This window comes from Talpa occidentalis, unplaced genomic scaffold, assembly GCF_014898055.3.
Source record: "Talpa occidentalis isolate TD23 unplaced genomic scaffold, MPIMG_talOcc4v2.1 talOcc4.14, whole genome shotgun sequence".
Taxonomy (NCBI): Eukaryota; Metazoa; Chordata; class Mammalia; order Eulipotyphla; family Talpidae; genus Talpa; species Talpa occidentalis.
This window is the reverse complement of record NW_023601433.1, coordinates 43296678-43316887: the sequence shown is the minus strand read 5'-3', so window position 1 is coordinate 43316887 and position 20210 is coordinate 43296678. Positions and strand designations below refer to the sequence as shown.

Below are 20210 nucleotides of genomic sequence, written 5' to 3'. Positions count from 1 at the left end.
GTGTCTTCCTCTGACGTGGAAGAGAGTGACTTGACACCAACTGGCTAGACTAGGAGTCTGGATAAGCCAGTGGGTCTGAAAGGCTGTCTCTGGACCACAAAAGCTCATGGCCAAGAACTGAATCTTATGCAGAGGACAGAGGGGAGCTGGGTGGCTAAGCAGGGAGTGGGTCTCAGAGCCTAGAGATGCCAGCACAGCCAGGGTGGGTGCAGAAGGACCGTCAGCTCAATCTGAAGGATCAGGGCCAGGTTGGGAGTCCAGGCACGCAGGATGGGACCTAGTATTCAGACACACACATCTCTCCACTTCCAGTGCAGCGCCAAGCGTTTTCTGCCAGAGAGGTTGCAGGGGATCGGAAAGCAGAGCATGCTCCTTTCTGGAACATCAATGTGTTTCCTTCCTGAGCCATATGCTGGAGCTCTGTGTGAAACACATTTCTGCCAAGAGGCTCTGAAGACTGTATCCACACTTCTGCTTCATACTGCAGGTGGTTCTGCAATCTTTGCCGGGGCGGGGAAACCTCAGCAGTTGTTGATTGCTAGAGATCACAAGTGTGGAGGTAGCTAATCTTTAAGATCAGGAAACCGGCCCACCTTTTCATGTGACTGGATTCTACTGTTCTATATGGAAAACAATTTCCAAGAAGGGATAAATTTTGTAAAACTGAGCACCCCTCATCCCTCTCAGCCCTAAATGCAGAGTAAGCTGATCCTTCAGGCCCTCCCAGATTCTACCATCTAAGAAAACACAAGCATCTGCATTCAAACCTCCTGGACACACTTCCGCCCCCAGTGCACTCTGGCAGCTCCCGAGGAGAGCACCCCACCTGGAAGGGAGCCCGGGAGGCTGCCTTCTGACACGAACCACCCTGGCTTGATCTGAGTGAAAAATCCAAATCCCTGGGCCTCCCCACAGACATACTAAACTGGAACACTTGCAAACAGAGACCTGGAACCTGCTTTAAAAGTTTCTCCTGGTTCTAAGGTTCTCTAAACTCTGACCACCCCAGGGGTACCAAATTAGATTTTTTCCCCACATCTCAGTGGCTATATACTGGAATTTTGTCTCTGGAGAATTCTTAGAATGTTGACTTCAGTTTGTTGCCTGTTTTGAGTTAAAGCGAACACTAAAGTAACACTGCCAGCCCAGGTCGTAGTAACAGATGACATTCAAGAGTGTGTGTGACGTCAGTTTGGTAGTTTTCTATTCAAGTCATAAGGTCATGCAGGTTATGGTTTCTCAAACTTCTTACAACCAGGCAAGAAAACTACCTCCGGTTGCCTTATAGGTCACCTCATTGGGGGCACCCATAGTCTCCAAACTTCTAACCCTTTCTAGGAATCGTATACCTAGAAAGTAATAATACTGGGGCTTATTCCAAAAAGAAATTTCCCAAAATAGGGGCCTCCCTAGTAGCGCAGAGGGTTGAATGCAGAGCTGTGAAGCTGTCCGCAGCCTCTGCAGCACGGGTTCGATTCGTGGCCGGCCAGGGAGATTCCCACATGGCGCAGCAGACCTCTCCTGTCTTGCCCACTGCTCCCCTCAGCAGTGCTTTCAGTCCATCTGCCTGTTCTCCCCACTCTGTCTTCTGGTGAATCCTCTCACCCTCCCACGCCTCTGGCCTATACCCCAGCTCTTGTATAAATCTTTAAAAAAAAAAAATTAAAAAACCCAAAAATGTTAGAGTATTGATACTTCAAGAGCACTACTCCCCAAGTGTGGCCTCTGAAGGCAGTTGTCACTGGATTGCACCTTTGTCCAGTGGTGATTCCCACTGCGCTGGGATACGCTGCTTCTCCCAAAGGACTGAGGCTTAGGTAGAAGGGCCAGCACCCAAGTCTCTACCTCTGGCACTGCCAGCCAATGGCAGGTAATCATATTACACCGCACAGCATCACACATGCTTGGCAATTTTCAACCAGTGTCATGTCATTGAATGTCACAGAAATCCTGTGAAAGCAACTTCTATTGTTTTCTTGAGAGCAGGTCTCTGTAGCTTCAGATGCACAGCCCCTCTCCTGCACAACCTCCCCCACTATCAAGATCCTCACTAGGTTTAGTACGTTGGTTACAACTGAATCAACATTGACATCATAATCACCCAGAGTCTTGGAATGTTGATTTTTGAGTCTTCATCTCCTAAAGCTTTAGATTAAAACAGATACTACAGGGTGGCACTTTCAGCCCAGCTCCTGATCAGCCAGAGTCTGTAGTTAGCATTAGGATCCTCTTAATGACATGAGTTCCTCCCCTTATGGTATCGGACCAACCATCGTTTTTACTTCCCTAAAAATGCTGTGCTCCACCTATTCCTCCCTCTAGCCCATGGCAACCACTGATTTTTTTCTCCATAAACTTAGAACTTATCACAGTCGGGCCGCCATGTCCTAATGCCCAGAGATGTGTGCGGTGGCTCACTGGTGAGAACTTGTATCCCCAGATTTCTGGCCCCACGCCCCTTGGCTGGACCACTGCCTGTGAACTGCCTCACCTGTGGCTGCAGACCTGAGTTGGGCAGGATAAGAGCAATGGTTTCAGTGAATAGAAGAGTTCTTGGCAAATGTTTTGTCAAGCAGAAGGATCATAACCTTGATTCCCACTCAGTGAACTCAGTGAAACTGCCAGATGATACGTGAAAGCATTTTAAAACTAAGGCATAGAAAGACATTGTCTTAAAAATCAAACCTTCACTCTTGGGACAAGCAGGCTTAACTTAAATGTTCAGAAAATCCCTTCACTAAATTCCAGGCTGGCTTTTCATCACTGAGTTGAAGCACATCCAAGTTTTTACGAGCCCAAGGGCATGACATTAACTCTCAAATAGTCACCAATTATTAAAAATAACTTCATAACTCAATTGAAGAAGAGAATAAAGGAAGTAGAGGGGCATGGAGCAGAATGAAGCATGCCAGATAGCTGAGATGATTGCACAAGCTTCCTTGATGGCTGCAGTAGAACTCGGGATACTTCATAGAATGAATAGTGAAAGATTCTTTCCCTGACTCTTAAGTTCTGTGACCTTGAATTGTCATTTCAATTCACTGCAGGAGGATTTCAGTGATTCATCAGGGGTACACAGATGGCTCTATCCTAGAAATGTTCATGCTTGATTTCCATGAGATGCTCTTAAGCCCCTGTCAGCCTCTAGAAAGTGAGTAGTGAGGGGGTGGTGGAGAAAGGAGTCTGAGGTCTACTTGGTGTAGACCTGGCCTTTGGGGACCACAGTGAGTCCTCTTCTGACTTCCCTCCTTTATAAAAGGAGGCAGCTATTTCTGCACTCAAGAGCTGCAGGACGCCTGTGGGATCTAGGAGTCAGTGCATCCAGTGCTGTTTCCTTGGGCACGAATCTAGAGTTGAATGAAACAGAAGGATGGCTGCCTAGATCTCCACTTTTGCATAGTGTAGCTGAGGGCACTGATCAGGGACCTCGTTAGCCACTCAAGGAAGAGGCATGTCCCACCAGGACTTCAGAACGCGTCTGCGCACACGTTCATCTGCACACATGTGACACAACCCTTGTTACTCCGACACCTGATTAGAACTCATGGGTGTCATTTGGAGTTATCAGATTGCTGTCTATTCAAAGTCCTAGTCCTCGGGATTTTATTCACCTCTTTAGTCCATCTACCACCTTCTGCAAATGTAAGTTTCAGACTTTCGGAGTAAAATGAACCACATGCAGCAAGTAAAGTAATGGTGCATCTAAATAGACTGGAGAGAAATAACAGCAAAGTAAAGCCTGACTCAGGTGTAATTCCTTGACAGATAAGTTCAGAGTAAGTTCTTTAGGCCAAAGTGGTCAGGAAGGGCATTCTGAGGGGGTTTAAGTTGGTTCTAGAGATTAGAATAGAATTTGATCCAGAAATCACATACCCAAGCAAAGGAGGGCAGTATCAGACTATCAATTTAAAAAATGTTTACATTTTATTATGGAAAATGGAACACTTACAAAGAGGAAAAAACTGAATATGCTACCATGTATTCATTATCAGCTTCAATTAACTCATAACCAATCTTGTTTCATCTCTAGTCCACTCTTTCTCCTTCAGATTGCTTTAAAGAAAATTCCAGATATTTCTTTTGATCTATTTATAAATATGTATATTTATAAAAATAAGCCTTTTTCAAAAACCTTATCATACTAGAAATTATCTAGTATTCACATTCCCCAAATTATCTCATGAGTCCTTTTTTTTTTCTGTTTGAATCAGAATCTAAAATAAGATCCATAGGCTGCAATTAGTTATGACTTCAGTGTCTTCATCTGGGTGTCCCTCCATTTTAAAGTATTTTTAATTTTTTGCCCCTTGGCAATTGATGAAAGTGTCTTGAGCGTTCCACAGTCTGGTTTCTGCTGATTGCATCTATGGAGTCATTTGACCTATTACCTCATCCTGTTTCCTATAAATTGATAAGTAGATGTAGTAATATAAATTCTAGGTCGGATTCTTGTCTGAGTTTTTCTTCCCGCCCTCCAGAATAATTCATCACAAGCTACATATTTTTTTTTTATAAATTTTATTGTTATATTCCCCATACAATTGCAGCCCCCCCATTCTGACCCCAATCCCTCCCCTCCTGCCCCTGCCCCCCTAAAAGTGTCTCTGGTTCATAGTTTTTTGTTGATTTTGATTTTTCACTTATAGTTATTCATTTTCCTGGTCCCTTATTTAAGTTTTCTAGATTCCTGCTATGAGTGAGACCATCCGGTATTTTTCTTTTTCTTTTTGGCTTATTTTGCTGAGCATGATCCCTTCCAGCGCCATCCATGTTGCTGCAAATTGCATGTGTTTATCTTTTTTGAATGCTGAGTAATATTCCATGGTGTATATGTACCACATCTTCTTGATCCAGTCATCTATTTTTGGGCATTTGGGTTGTTTCCAAAGCTTAGCTATTGTAAACAGTGCTGCTATAAACATAGGGGTGCAGGTGCTCTCTGGAATTGATGTTTGTGTCCTTTGGGTAAATACTTAGGAGTGGAATTGCTGCATATTTGTTAGCATCCTTTAATGAACTGGCTAAATTAATTCATCAGATGCAAGACTATTTTACTCACTGGAAAATTGAAGTCCCTTTTATCAATCTTAGAAGCAAATTGACTTTCTCCAAAGGTAACCAGTAACTCTTTCCCCAAGTATCTTATAAAACGCATGGATTCAAACATCTTTGTGATAGTATTCATTATAGTATCTTCCAAGTGCCCTGTCTTTGGCTAGCAGGATCTTTTGACCTGACCCCTTGATGGCTCTAGTTTGACAACATGTTCTGGAATCATCTTGCACATTTACTGCTCCAGACTCAATTGACTGCTTTTTTCAGGAGCCCACTTTTTGTGTGAGAAACCACTCAGATCCTGTCCATGCACTAGGAGTGCTCATTGCTTTCTCCAGCTGCTTGGGACTTGCATGATTGTGTCCTGGCTTGATCTTTGTCCCCTACTAGTAAACACTGTTCTTTCCAGTTTTTACCACCATAAAAAGGTGCTATCAGTAATGTGCACAAATATCTTGATATATCATTTGGGATTGATTTGCTGGAAGTTGGATTATTGGAGCAAAGATAAATGTATCTGTCATCTTGCAGATAATACCAAATTCCCCTTTGTAGGGACTGCGTATCAGTTTATAGCCTCACCAGCAGTGACTGGTGTCTATTTCCCTACAGTTTTGTAATATATTGTCACTTCTGGATTTTTTTTATAAATTTGATAAAGGAGAAAGAGTACAGCTTTATATTTCTTTTGAAGTTGAGCTTATGGTTAAAAATCAATGCACTTCTGGAGTTTTATTGATATATATATTTATCAGTCATTTTATTGAAGTTTACATGTATGTAACATTGCAATTTGCTGCATGTATACTGAATGATTACCACAGTGAGTTCAGTGTCCTCCCCTCCGTTTTCTCTTGTGATGAGAACTTAATCAACTTTCACAGTGATGCTAACTAGTTGCCATGCTCTGTGCATTTCTTTATAAACTACTTAAACCCTTTTTCTATAAGATTCTTGGTCCTTGTTTCTGTATTTACAACCTTTTATATTAGTGATTTTAACCCTTTGAATTTCCAAATTGTTCCCAATTTCTTTTTTTTTAAAAGCAATGCAAATGTCTTTATAATCAATCTGATTATGTCTTTGACACTGCAACATGAGTTCCATCCCAGGCCAGGGAGCTAACCCTCATAGCACAGCAGACCTCTCCTGACTACTCGCCCAGCTGCTCCAACAGTGTATTTCAGTAGATCAGCCTGTTTTGCTCCCCTCTCTGGTGAATCCTTTTGCCCCTGCACCTGTGCCCTGTACCCCAGTTCTAGTATACGTAAATCTTAAAGCCTTTGTATTTTTAAAACAATTCTCTTAGAAAATAGTACTGAAATGTTCACATGTATATTCCAAATATTCTAATTTTTTAAATAGGACTCATTTTCCATTGTACCATATGGGTTTCCAGGACTTGACGTGGCATGAGTCTTCAATGTGAGCACATTCATGAACGCATGGCCAGTCAGACTTACACGCTCAGGAAGAACAGTTAGTCTTGCTGACCTCTTTGGCTGGATCACTGGCAGCTCTGTCAGCAATGCCTGTATCCAAAGTTGACCCTCTAGTCACATGAGGACTAGCCACACAGTGTGGGTCTATTATGAGTGTGACCATATGAACTTCTTTCTCTTATATTGCAAGATCTCATTGTGAGGGACTCACAAAGTCACGAGAATGCGCTACTCATGCCTTCGCCCACTGATCATTTACTTAACAGCACTCCTTTACCCGCCGCGTGCTGGACACAGGCAAAATGGTCTGCACTTTTAAATTTTTCAATCTACATTCATTGACTACAGTAGAGATCAGCTACAACAAGGACACTTGTTTAAATCTACATTAATTTCTAGCCTGTTAGATGTTATAGAAAGCTAATGTTTAAAAGCTATTTTTGCTCATTTTCTGCTATCATGGGACAGTATTTAAAATTAAATGCACGTGTCGTTTCTTAGTTGGATCATTTGTGAACCACGGTTGTTCCTTATTGCAATCACTCAAATTATAATCTTTTCATGGGAAACAGGATCTTACGGTGGTTTTACGTATTCAAGCTATTTTGCATGCTTTATAAAGTCTACAATACACTGTGGCTTCTTTAATAGAGCATATACTGAGCTTATGCAGGCTCAGTCCCAGAACCTTAATTTTTAGCACTGATGGAGAAAATAAAATGATGAAGCTCCCGTGGGCAGGGTGTGTTACTCTTCTAAGTCTCAGGCCCAGCACTTAGTCCTTTCATCAGAGCATCCATAGTGTTCAATGCAGTTTGGCATCTAGAGGGAACTCATTGCAGGTAAAAGGCCAGGATGACCCTCAGGCTAGTTCATGACTACTGGGGGCTCTGCACTTGTTCCTCAGAGGACTGAGGGACAAAGAATAAGGACAATAGTATCTGTTTAAAGTGACCATATGCAAGACACTGCTCTAAATACCATAGTCCCTGTTGCTCTAGATATGATAGTCGGTGCTATTCAACATATGGGCCTCACGCAGCTTTATTGCCTGGAAGCTTGTTAGAGCCATATCACAGGAACCAGCCCAGACAAACCTACTGCATTACAAGAGATTTTGGGGGGTATGTTTTACAGTCTGAGAAGCATCTAGAAAACTAAAATGGGCGTGGCACAACTCCTGCCTCACAGCCACAAGAGCAGCCCTGCGGCAGGAAGCAAGTGACGACCACATCACCGAAATCTAAAAAACCTGCTTTTCCTCTCAATCTTTACTCTCCCCCATCCAGAGCCCCTTTGGTGACACAGGTCTCACCCCAAGCTCTAAGCTCAGCTAAGCTAGTGCCCCCATAGTCAGTCCTGCCTCTGTGATAATCTATTGGAATGTCACCAGCTATGTTTTCCAACACTTAAAAGACTCAGGGAATGTGGACAGGTGATGCTTGGAGGTCAAAGCGAATATGGTCAGTAGACATTGGTGATGTGTGGGACTAAAATACGTTCAACTATAACTTTAAATCACATTCTGAAACTTCTAATTCAACCAGTAGCTTACATTACACCTGAGCCATTATTACTTCCTGAAGTGGAAGGAACCTGCCCCCAACTTGGCAGAATGTAGAAGCCTGTGGGGATCCCCACTCGAGGGGCACTGGGGTGGCTTCTGTCTTAAAGCTGAGCACCCCGTGTTGGGGGCCACTGCTTTGTAGAATAGCCAGGGAGCATGGTGCTCAGAAGGAAATATTCCTAAGACATGAGGAATTTTCAAATCTCCACAGAAGGGGGTTGATTCTAAAGCTATCCAATGCTTTGTCACCATCAATGGCATCAGCATTTGAATACCTGCTGAATTTTAGGTTTGTGCTTATAGGACAATGGTTTTACTATATTTGCTACCCATTTTAAATCTATTGCTGATGCTTTTCTCCCTTCCTTGGTGTTTGAGCAAATCAGGACATCCTACTGGTTTTAATGTTCTGTCTGGGAAAATAAGACTTTGAGCAAAGTCTGCTATTTTGCACTTACTAACATAGGGTGTTGTGTGGGCACTTTGAAGGCAGCACTGTGCAGGAGATCTCCACTGACAGACGGAGGCACCAGGGGAGGTGGGGGTCGGTGGTCTACTCTGCTGCAGTGGATGCTGGCAGCCTAACACTCACCTGCAGGGGTTAGTGTGTGATTCACCAGCATGGTGCACATTCCGAGCAGGCGCATTGCAATCAGATTCCTGACTTGATGCCAAAGCATCACTGGAGCGTGACAGCCCCTTTCCTGAGTCATCACTTGATGGTGTTGTCCAAATTGCACTCAACATGGCCAACAAGCAGCATCCATGCAGGGACTAATGCCAGCTCTCAGCAGATGCTCGGCAAAGGCTGACTTGGCCCCTCAGCTCTGATAAAACGAGCAGTGCACTCTCTTAGCCCTGCTTTCTCATCCTGGTTTTCCTGGATTCTCTTCAGGGCCCAACCTAGCCACCTGTGTGAGCACCAACATGGGAGACATAGCATTTTCATAAAATCTATGCTGCAAGGAAGTGACTTGCCTATTTCTTCCAGCATATGCTGGTCCTAGAATGTTCTTATTTTGGTGATTTTTTTTTTAAGATTTTTGCATACAAGAACTGGGGTACAGGCCAGATGTGTGGGAGGGTGAGAGGATTCACCTGAGACAGAGTGGGGAACAGAACAGGCAGACTGACAAAACACTGCTGAGGGGAGCAGCAGGTGAGACAGGAGAGGTCTGCTGCACCACGTAGGTATCTTGCCGGCCAGGATTGAACCCGTGCTGCAAAGGCTGTGGACAGCTTCACAGTGCTATGCTCAACCTGCTGCACCAACAAGGAGAAAAAAATACTTGTGTCAGCACTGTGCCCAGTTCTCCAGACAAGGGGCTATAAAGATAGAAGCAAGTTTTTGTATGTTAGAAAGAGCTGGTAGCCATTCCTGAAATATGCTGGGAGTTATTCTTCACCCCCAAACATTCCACATCCATCCTGCCTACCTTCCAGTCACTCTCTGACACCTCCTGCAAGGAAGGCACAATGATGTCTCTGCATCCCTTGCCTCCTAGAACTGCCCGCAGCTCTGAGGACGTGGAAGACCAATCAAACCTTGCAAGCAATTGAGCATGTGGGTAGGAGGAACAGAAGGACATGTGGTCACAACCCCCAGCCGGCTTCCTTTGCCCCACCACCCTAAAATTGCCCTAAACCAGCCACGGCCATGTCTTTCTAAGAGCAGTAGCCATAACCGGCTTTGTCAAAGAATTCAACCTTCTCAGTCTCTGCCTTGCCTCCAACCTCTCCCAGCCACAAATGATCCTGAGGAACAGATTTGTAGTAATCTCTTGCTTTATTTCTACCTAATTCTTGGTTCAAACTTTCTTATTCCACCCAGTTTCTTGCTTTTGCTCCCCAGCATGACCCTGGCAAGGGGCAGTAGAAATAAAGGAAAACTTCAAATTCAGATGTACCAAGGCTATAAGGCCATATGGGGTATGTTCCTACCCACTCTGCTCCCTCCATTCTTGTGACTCCATCCTTCCTTGTGTACCCTCTGGCCGAAGTGCCCTCGGCTTTAAAAGCCTGGCTTGTTCATGGTCTTGTGAAGATTGGGCTGAAACATCTCAAAGATGGCCCTGCACACCTTGGCTCATCACCTCACTTACTTGCATTGTCTCCCAATGAAATGTAAATCCCACAGGGTAGAAGCTTTCTTCAAAGAAACAGAGGAACATCAGTGGCAAAACTGGTTTTGATTCAGTGACAGCGGGGGAAGGAGCTGAGCTCTCTAATGCAGAGGAAACCAGGCCTTTAAAGAACAAGGGCCGGGTGAGGGAATGGTCCAGGCGCCAAAAAGTTGGAGAACATCACAAAGCAGGAAGGTGGGTTGGTTCACTGAACGCATCTGGGTTTGTTAGCTGGCAAAACTACTCTCCGACACGGGGAGACTGGGATCTGATCTTCAGGTATCAGCTGGAACAGGATATTTCTCTGGCAGCCTGAGTCTTTCTAGGCAGCACTTGAGGAGTGGGGAGCTAGGGTCATCCCAAGGAGGAGATGTTAGTGAAACAGTGTTTATCTTTGCAGGCTAAGATTGAGGCCTTTGTTGAAAAGAGGTCTTAGGGGAGCCTGACTAGAGTTTGGAGAAGGGGAAAATCTTGGTGAATTCCACCCTCCAGCACAGTGCCTGGGACATAGAAAGAGCTCAATAAATACCAATTGAATCCATGAGCAAGTACATGAGTGTATGAATAACAGGAAGGGGAGACCCCCCTCTGTGGGTAGGAGAGTGGGTGCAGGGAATTCTCTCACCCACGGAGAACCTGAGGGTAGAGGATGACAGCTCACACGTTTGAGCTGTGAAATCAGACCACATGTCTGCTTTCTTCCCCCAGAAACTGCAGTCCTTGAACACTGCATTTTGCAGAGTTGCGTCACACACTTCAGTGACCTTGACTCATAATCCTTTTTCCGAGGGAAAAGAAATTTCAAAAAAAAATCAGGATTGGGTTGTCATGTGAGCGTGTTTGCAGCAATAACACATCTGTTGTAGGCAAAGCCTGATCAGAAAAACACAGGCAGCTGAGTAACAGCCACACTTTCTAACAAGATCAAATAGACTTACTCCTGATAAGCTACACAAACTGTGGTCATCATGAGCCTCTAGCTTTTAGGAAACCCTGCCAGTTCCTCCCCTCACCTGTGCGATGTTATACATACAAACACAGGAAGATGTGTCAGTGCTGGACTACACGGGTACTCGAGTTTTCTAAGAGATTGTTGTCCTAGTGAGTTTCCACTCTGGCTCCTGAGTGATTTCCACAAGACAGGAAAGGAAGTGTCTAGAATAGCCATCCCTAGGTCTTGTGATACATTGACTAGCGCCTTTTCATTCAAGTAAGAAATTAAGTTCCTGTGATAGCATCCTGCTCATTTTCACCATTCACAGAATGGTACAGTTCCTGAGCAACTTATGGATGGAGACTAAAACACCAGTGATAGCTGCAGGGGCAAGCAGGAATTATGTTCCAGCACCTGCATGGCCAGAGTTGGTCCTTGTAGGAAGAGCAGAAATTCAGTATCCCTTGTTTGAATGAATATTTTGAACTCCAATGGACTGTTTTAGTGAAAAATCACAAGGGGGACCAGAGTAAGCATTCGGTGACTTGTTCAAGACATACATGCTCAGGGCCTCCCTGGTGGTGCAGGCAATTGAACGCAGCACTGTGAAGCTGTCCACAGCCTCTGCAGTGCCAGTTCAATCCCTGCCAGCTGTGGAGATACCCTCATGGCGCGACAGACCTCTCCTGTCTCGCCCTCTGCTCCCCTCAGCAGTGTTTCGTCAGTCTGCCTGTTCTGTTCCCTTCTTTGTCTCTGGTGGATCCTCTCACCCTCCCACACATCTGGCCTGTACCCCAGTTCTTGTATAAATCTTAAAAAAAAAAAAAAAACTTATGTTACAAACTTGCCATATAGGTGACCCCGTCCTCCAAGTTCACAAACTAGTACAGGTTAGAGATAATTTAAATCGCAGCACCTCCTGGGGGTGTATTCATAAATGTTGGGTTTGGGAAGAATGGGTTTGGTATCGAATAAAAGTAAGGCAATGGGTTAAATTAATCTCAGCAGGTTCTTGTTTTGTCTTTTGTTTTCACTGCAGGTCTTCTCAGAGCCTTTAATAAGCTAATGTACATTGTGGATCTCCAGGGGGGTATGTATTGTGTAGCATTTCCCATTTCCTGTAGCCATTACCCTAGGAGCTAGTGTTCCAAGGAACACACTTGGGGAGCTGCACACCTGCATGCGCAGTGCTGGGGAATCCTGAGGGCAGCTCTACTTTGGGGAATTGGGAGTCTTTGTCTCAAAGGAGGGTGCATCTGATCTGTGTCCTCAAGTGAGGTGTTGTCCATCCAAAGAGGTGATGGAGGGAGGACACCCATCTATAGCATCTTGCAGCTGGTTCTAGAAGGCAGGGAAGTTGAGGAGTGGATGTGGAAAGGTCAAAGACTTAATGGGGAAGACTGCTGTGCCTTGCTCAGGTGTGGGTTTATCTGTCTTCACTGCAGCAGGATCCCTAGCATGCTCTAGAAATAGTGGTCCAGGCACACATCATTCCCCTCAGATTAGTCAGAGTTGGGGCCTCAGCATCTACAACTTCAAATGATCCAATGAGCAGCCAAAGTGAAACACCTGCCATAGCTGATGTGGAGCTCTCAGGGGAGCGGGGTTTAAGTGAACAAGTTAGAGTCCTCCTTTTCCATCTTCCTCAGTGCCTTCTATCAGTCCTCTTGCCCACTTTCGAGTAGCCCTCTACATGCCGGGCACCAAGCAATCAGCAGAGAACAGGCTGGAAAGCAGAATTGGGTCCTCCTGCTCTGAGTAAGCTCCAGCTGGACCTGAATTCAGATGACTGGTGCATCCCTTCCAGGATAGGGAGGGCAGATGAGAGGTACAGGAAGGAGCCAAGGTTGACCATTGAGTGTGCGAGCCACCCACCTCCTCTGACTGAGGCCCAGAGCAGGACTTTTAAAATATTGATGCAGAGATTCGAAGGAGGAAAGGTAACAGACAGGTTGAAAGGAAAACATGTTCAAGGTAGAGACAAAGGTGCCAGAGCAGATGAGTACCTGCAGGAGAGGCAGTGGGTGGTGAGCAGGCACGGATCACTGGGGCGCTGACAGTTTTAGAAAGACCCCTCGTGGGGCCTCCCCGGTGGTGCAGCGGTTGAACGCTGGGTTGCGAAGCTGCCCAAAGCCTCTGCAGCACCTGTTCAATCCCCGGCCACCGGGCCAGGGTCCCACATGGCCCACAGACCTCTCCTGCCACGCCCGCGGCTCCCCTCAGCAGTGTACTTCGTCAGTCTGCCTGTTCTGTTCCCCGCTCTGGCTCTAGTGAATTCTCTCACCCTTCTGTGCTTCTCACTTTACCCAGTGCATGAATGAATGAATGAATAACCCCTCGTGGCATTGAGTAGGGAAGCGGCTGGGATTCAATGCTGAGTGGCCAGAGTGTGAGCAGAGCAGTGTGCTTCCAACATGGCAGGGGGTGTTGGAAAAGAGTTACAGCAGAGACAGGAAAAGATAAGGTTTCAAGACATGTTGAGAGTCAGAATGTATTAAAAAGCCACATAGAAAGGGAGTCTTGCACTCTACTAGTTGGATTTTCAAGTGAGAACAAGGTTTTGCCAATCAGCTCCTTGGTTCTCTGATAGGCCCAGGGTGATGAACACCTGGGAAACAGACTAGGGATGAGAGTCCTGAGGACCACAGTCAGCAGCTAAGATTAAGGTGTTTTGCTGGCTCACCAACTACTCCTAATGTAGTCGTTCGGCATTGTAACTGCTGAACTGGGTGATATAAAACTTTAGCACACTGCTAGGGGTGTGTAATAAAGCTGGCACCTGTAAGCTCATGAGCACTTGTTATGTCCCAATTTCAAGTTCAGTGACATATCGATAACTTGAAGTGAGTCATAGTTTGCATTTAAACCACAGCAACTGGAAAATAGTGCAAATCAGGGCATGTGTTTGGAAAGCTACCTTCTATCTCTAGAAAGTTGTCATTCTGGACACTATAAATGGGAGCATACCAGATGTATTCTTCTGTATCTGTGGACCTGTACTCAGGATAAATCATCCTGATTAAACCGGTCAGTGACTTAGAAAAATGTATATAATACTCATCTTAAGGTGTTAAGCTTGATCATTATAACCTTGTCCCAGGTGGCTTTGATAAAACTGTTCTTGAGACTCTTCCTACATGAGGATAGAAGTTGGCAGCAGGCATGAGTCCTGCTGAGGTTGTTTTCCACCTCTAGGTATCTTTGGGAAGAGGTAGATATGCTAACTTTTAAAAGAAAAAGAAGCAATTATACTGCAGAAAGTCACTCACCATAGGATAAGAATGGCGCCCTGTTTTTGCAGCTTTTCCCTATTTGGGCATTTAAAGGAAGTAGACATAGAAAAGGGGAAAGACATTCTTGGAGAAGAGCTGAGGACTCCTGCTGGAATCTGTAACCACTTTTCACAGCATTCCTAGGCTAGACTTGTTTTGGCTGTTGTAGCACAGGAAGAACCATGGTGTAGATAGCTTGTACTTGGCTGAGGGGCAGAACTGATAGAACCATGTGAGCAGGCTTGCCCATGCATGAGTGAGCCAAGCAGGTGGTCCCAGGCCACATGACAATACCACTATGGAGTTGTCATGCAAACTCCCGCTTACTCTCCCCGACACTGGGCCTCCGGAGGCATGAGCTGGAATATTTAGATCTAGATCAGTCACCATTTATTATAATTTAATGGGCTTTGTAGACAAATACTGTAAGAATGTCAAAGGGCTAAGACATACATGGCAGTCAGTAGATGAACTGAACATCTGGTCTGAAAGACTAGTCATCTTAAAAACCTGGTTGATTTTTTTTTTTCTTCTGCCACTCCTTTTGTTTAGTTTCTTGACATAAATGAAAAATATTTTTGAAGAAACTTGCCATAAATGTCAAGATAATTTAAAATAGATACTCAAATATAATTTTTCTAGTTAGTGTAAGTTAATGGCAGACTGTCAAAATTCATTTAATGATAATTCAACATCAATTGCCTAAATTTGAGATACTTGTGTATTTTCTTCACTATCTGTGTAAATACCTTTCATCACCTTATGCTAGTAAAGCCTATCTGGATTCAAATGAGAAACTTACTTTAAAAACACATACGATGTAAATAAAATCTTGAATTAGATTTTAATAGGAAACATCTTTAACATAAAATTATTATACAAAATATTTTTATTGCTGTGAACTATTTAGGACATGTATTAAAAATAAAACTAAAATAATTAACTTTCAAATCGGTCTACTCATAATAGATCTGTGCATCAAATGGAAGGAAGACATTATGAAAGTAAACCTGGATTTGTCTAGTTATTTGGTATATGAAATAACTTTTGAAAGACTTGTTAAATTCTGCAAAAATCTCAATCTAGTTTACTTTTTATGCCAACTTTGGTACTTTACTTCATAAAAACCAGTCAAAAAATGAAAAACTTGTCACCTGTGATGCCACACACAGTAAACTATTTTTCTAAGAAACATCACTATTTCATAAGATACCAATGATATGTGATCATAGTTCAGAATAAACTTAGATTGTAAAAAGCATGAATATTAAGAGTATGAGAACTCACAAACCACACAATTCACCTATTATACTCATAGTCCTCAAACCAATCTTAGAAGACTTTTTATGATCCCTAAAAGAAACTTCATACCCATGAGATAGTCACCCCTCACACCCCAGTTCTTCCTTACTTTTATCCCTAGGAACCATTATTCTACTTCAACTCTATATTTCTATCTAGACATCCCATAAATGGGACATATAAGTCTTTTGTGTATGGCTTTTTACTTGGCATCATTTCAAGGTTCAAGTCTCAAGGTTCATCAAGGCTCATAAATGCTATAACATGTACCAACACTTCATTCCTGATGGCTGAATAATCGACTCCACAGATACTGTTTCTGTATTCATCAGTTGATTTGGAATTTCTATTTGGGGCTATTAATGCCATTATAAACATCCATGTAGAAGTTTTTCATTTCATTATGCAAGTACAATGTTTTCACTTTGGGGTACATACCTAGAAATAGAATTGCTGGGTCATATAATAACTGCTTAACCTTTAGAAGAATGGCCAAACTGTTTTCCAAGGTGACTATACATTTTACAGTTTTACCAGCAGAGTGAGGTTTTCTTAATTTTTCCACATACTCACCAACGCTTAATATTCTATTGATTTGATAGTGGGTGTGAAGTGGTATCTCATAGTGGTTTTAATTTGCATTCCCTAATAATCTCTTGATGTTCATCTTTTCATGAGATTGATGGCTATTTGTATATTTTCTTTGAAGAAATGTCTGCTCAGATTTTTTGCCCATTTTTGAAAACTATTAGGGCATTGGGGGTTAGAAATTAAGAGATTTCCCTTATAACCCTGGCCCCAACACAGGCAGAGCCTCTACCATTATCAACATCATTCAATAGAATGACACGCTTTCAAGGATGAAACTATATTTATACATCAAAATTATTCAAAGCCTGTAGTTCAGCTTAGGGCTCACTTTTTAAGATTATTTATGCATGCAAAAGCTAGGGTGCAGGCCAGAGGTGCAGGGGATGAGGATTCACCAGAGACAGAGTGGGGAACAGAACAGGCAGATTGACCGAAATACACTGCTGAGGGGAGCAGCAGGTGAGACAGATCTGCTGCGCCATGTGGGTTACTTTCTGGCTGGCCGGGGATCGAACTTGTGCTGCAGTGGCTGCGGATATCTTCATAGATTGCGTCTTAACCCTCTTGCACCACCAGGGAGACCCCCAGGGTTCACTCTTGGTGTTGTACATTCTATGGTATTGGGCAAATACATGATGTAATTATATAGCATGTTCAATGCCCGAATAATCCTCTATACTTTCTATTCATGTCCTTTTCCCCTCCCCACCCTCACATCTGGTAACCATGGATCTTTTACTGCTTCCTTCTGCCTACTCCAGAATATCAGAGTTGGAATCAATAGTGTTAGCCTTTTCATATTGGTTTCTTTCACTTACTAATATGTATTTTAGATTCTTTTGTGTTCTTTCATGGACTGCCAGCTCGTTTTTTAGCACTGAATATTACTGCATTGTCCAGATGGGCCATAGTTCATTTCTCCACTGATTGAAGGACATCTTGATTGACATTCCAATTTTTGACAATTACAAATAGAACTGCTAATAAACATCTACTGCAGGTTTTTATAAAGACCTAAGTAATCACCTCCTTTAGATAAACACCAAGAAGTACAATTCCTGGATCACCTGGTAAGAATAGGTTGGATCAAGAAACATCCAAGCTATCATTCAAATTGGATATACCATTTTGCATTTCCACAAGCAATAGTTTCTACTAAGCATCCTCAGCATTTGGTGTTAACAGTGGTCTAGATTTTGGACATTCTGATGTTATATGGCCGTATTTCACTGTTTTAGTTTGCATTTCTCAGATATATGATGTAAAGCATCTTTTCATATGCTTATTTGTCACCTGTATGAAGTTTATGTGTATCTCCTTTGGTGAGGTGTCCATAAAGTCTTTGGCTCATTCTTTTTTTTTTTTTAAGATTTATTTATGCATACAAGAACTGGGGTACAGGCCAGAAGTGGGGGGAGTGAGAGGATTCACAGAGTGGGGAACAGAACAGGCAGATTGACTGAAATACATTGCTGAGGGGAGTAGCAGGAGAGTCAAGTCTGCTGCACCATGTGGGTATCTTCCTGGCTGGGGATAGAACTCGTGCTGCAGTGTCTTTGATAGCTATAGATTGCGTCTTAAACCCTTGCACCACCAGGGAGGCCCTCTTTGGCTCATTCTTTTAATTGTCTTTATTTTTCAGTTGGATTGAGTTGTCAAGGATTTTAGATAAAAGACCTCATCACATAAATGACCTACAAATATATTTCTATTCCTTCATTCTACTTACTGTCTTCATTAGACGTTGAAGCATATGTATTTGCTATTTTGTCTGTGCCTATGTGACAGCTATGTCAGAGCCTCACCAGAGTCCTTCATTCACTCTCCACCTCCCACTTGGATTTAGGGAGCAACTCACATTGTCTATCAATAGGATTTAAATGGCAGTGCTTATTTTTCCTAGAGGCACAACTTCCTTTCCAAAAAAGTCACCTTAAGGGCACTATAAGTCTCCTGAACCTTGTCCAGAATTAAAAATTGAAGTCTAAGATGGAGTGGCCTCTATTTTACCTCTAGAAGTCTCTGAAATGTAAGCAGATCCCATTGATCTGAAAGTCTCAGCTTCGCTGCAGCTGCAACACAGGCCTGCTCATTTTTTGGCCCTTGTGCATTTCTGGAGGTATATTTAGGTTGCTTCTATTTAGTGTTCCCAGAATAGGCATAGTTTTTTTTGTTTTATTCATTCCCTATCCAAACTGAGGGTGATGTACTAGATGACTTAAATCCTTTCCACTTCAAAGTTTATGGTCTTCATGTGTGACCCCCTCTGCATGGGCACAGGGAGTTCTCTGTAAGCCATACCCATGTCCACTACAAGCAGGATGGAGCTGCTACCAAAAATGCAGAGAAGTTCGCATGACTGTAAACTGAATCAGGATCATCCGCTCCAAATTCAAGTATGATCTGATCACTATTATTCAAATTCATAGCAGTTTTCTATGAATTAATAAACCTGTGTGAAGACAAACTTGTTTATCTACAACCCTACCCAGAAATGATATAGGTAAATACTAAGCATAAATTGAAACACTAAGTCACTTTCATTGCAAACACCTTGAGTTTACGTGTTTGTCTTCAGTTAGCTCCAGGGACACTTGACTTGAACCCTTTATGGCGTATTCCTCCCAGCGCATCAATGACCCATGCAGCTTCAAGGCTGTGGGGGAGGTGTGCTTCACATTCTGAGAATGCCACTGCCGGAGGGCGTCAAGCCTCAGTCATCCCTCATGGCTTAGACGTTTTAGGCTGCTACTAATCCCAAATTAGAATTCTGCTATCAATAGAACATTTGATGCCAGCTCACTTTAAATAAACAGTCAAGGTTAAAACAAAAATCGATGAGCTGCTCTGGTGTACTTCCCATAAGTTAGGCGCCACACACAGCCGCCACCAGGTTTGGGCCTCGCCCCAGCCCTTGGGGAACTGAAGACTTGAATGTGTAGGTAACCTGGAGGTTTCCTTTGGTGTTTGTCCTGCTCTCCTCTCTTCAGACTTGCAAAGAGGGGTCTTAAGAGGGTATGATAAAGTCTAGGTGGAGAGGGGATATGTTTTAGATGGTAGGAGAAATAGATTGAGAGCCGTGGGTAAGACTGAATTGTCAGCATGCCCATGTGTGCTCCCAGGGAGTAGAGAAAAACATCAGACTAAACCTTTGCTGAGAAGTATATGAAGAAAGAGCATGTGAGGGGTGTGCACAAGCCCACTTCTAACCTATGTCCTGAAGCTGAGGATTGTGGTGGCTATGCCCAAAGCTATGCAATATGGGGCTATTTTGCTACGTTTCCCCAGCACACACCTCCCTGATCCCCATCACACCAAGCTCGGGCATCTTTCTCTGCTGAACCCTCTGCATCTCAAGGTGTTGAGGTGGGGGTTGTAGGGAGTGGGGGCACCACTGAGCTCTAGATGCATGGAGATGGCAGCACTCTTGTCTAAAAACAAGCTGACACAGTATGACTCCTGTGTTCCGGAGGAAAAAATATCTAGAACTACATTTAAGAAGGGGTATAGAAATGAGGGAGAGGCTTAAGAAAATCTTCTGAGATGGGCGCAAAGACAAGTATCCTAAAGGCAGGGAACTGGAAGGACAGAGGTCTGTACTGAACTTCCAGACTCCGCCCAGACTGGGGAGAAGCTGTGGAGAGCTCTGGAATAGTTTCTTCACTGGTGAGGAAGAAGCAACTCGGTTATTAAAATCCCCTTTCTCCTCCTTCCTTCTGTTTCTTTACTAACATGCTCAGAAAACTTATACAGCAGGCTTCTAGGAGAAGACAAGATATGGAAAATAGAACTGTGGACTGATGAGGTAACAGACCCCTCTAAAGAGAGGAAAAATCACTTTCAAAGCATGGACCTAAGTTTTTTATAAAAATAAAGTATCTAAATACTCTAAAAGAAGTTGCACCATTTTTCATGTGCTCTTGT

General features: G+C 43.4%; 1 protein-coding gene and 1 long non-coding RNA gene across 2 annotated transcripts in view; both read left to right on the top strand.

Moving 5' to 3' along the window:
* The window catches only part of SLC35F3 (solute carrier family 35 member F3), a 341959-nt gene that overhangs the window by 210372 nt on the left and 111377 nt on the right, over positions 1 to 20210 (top strand). The gene's annotated exons all lie outside the window — the stretch shown is intronic.
* Positions 3041 to 20086, top strand: LOC129145758 (uncharacterized). Its single transcript, XR_008551775.1, has 3 exons — positions 3041 to 3151; positions 12161 to 12211; positions 20027 to 20086. It is a non-coding gene; the product is annotated as an uncharacterized LOC129145758 (long non-coding RNA).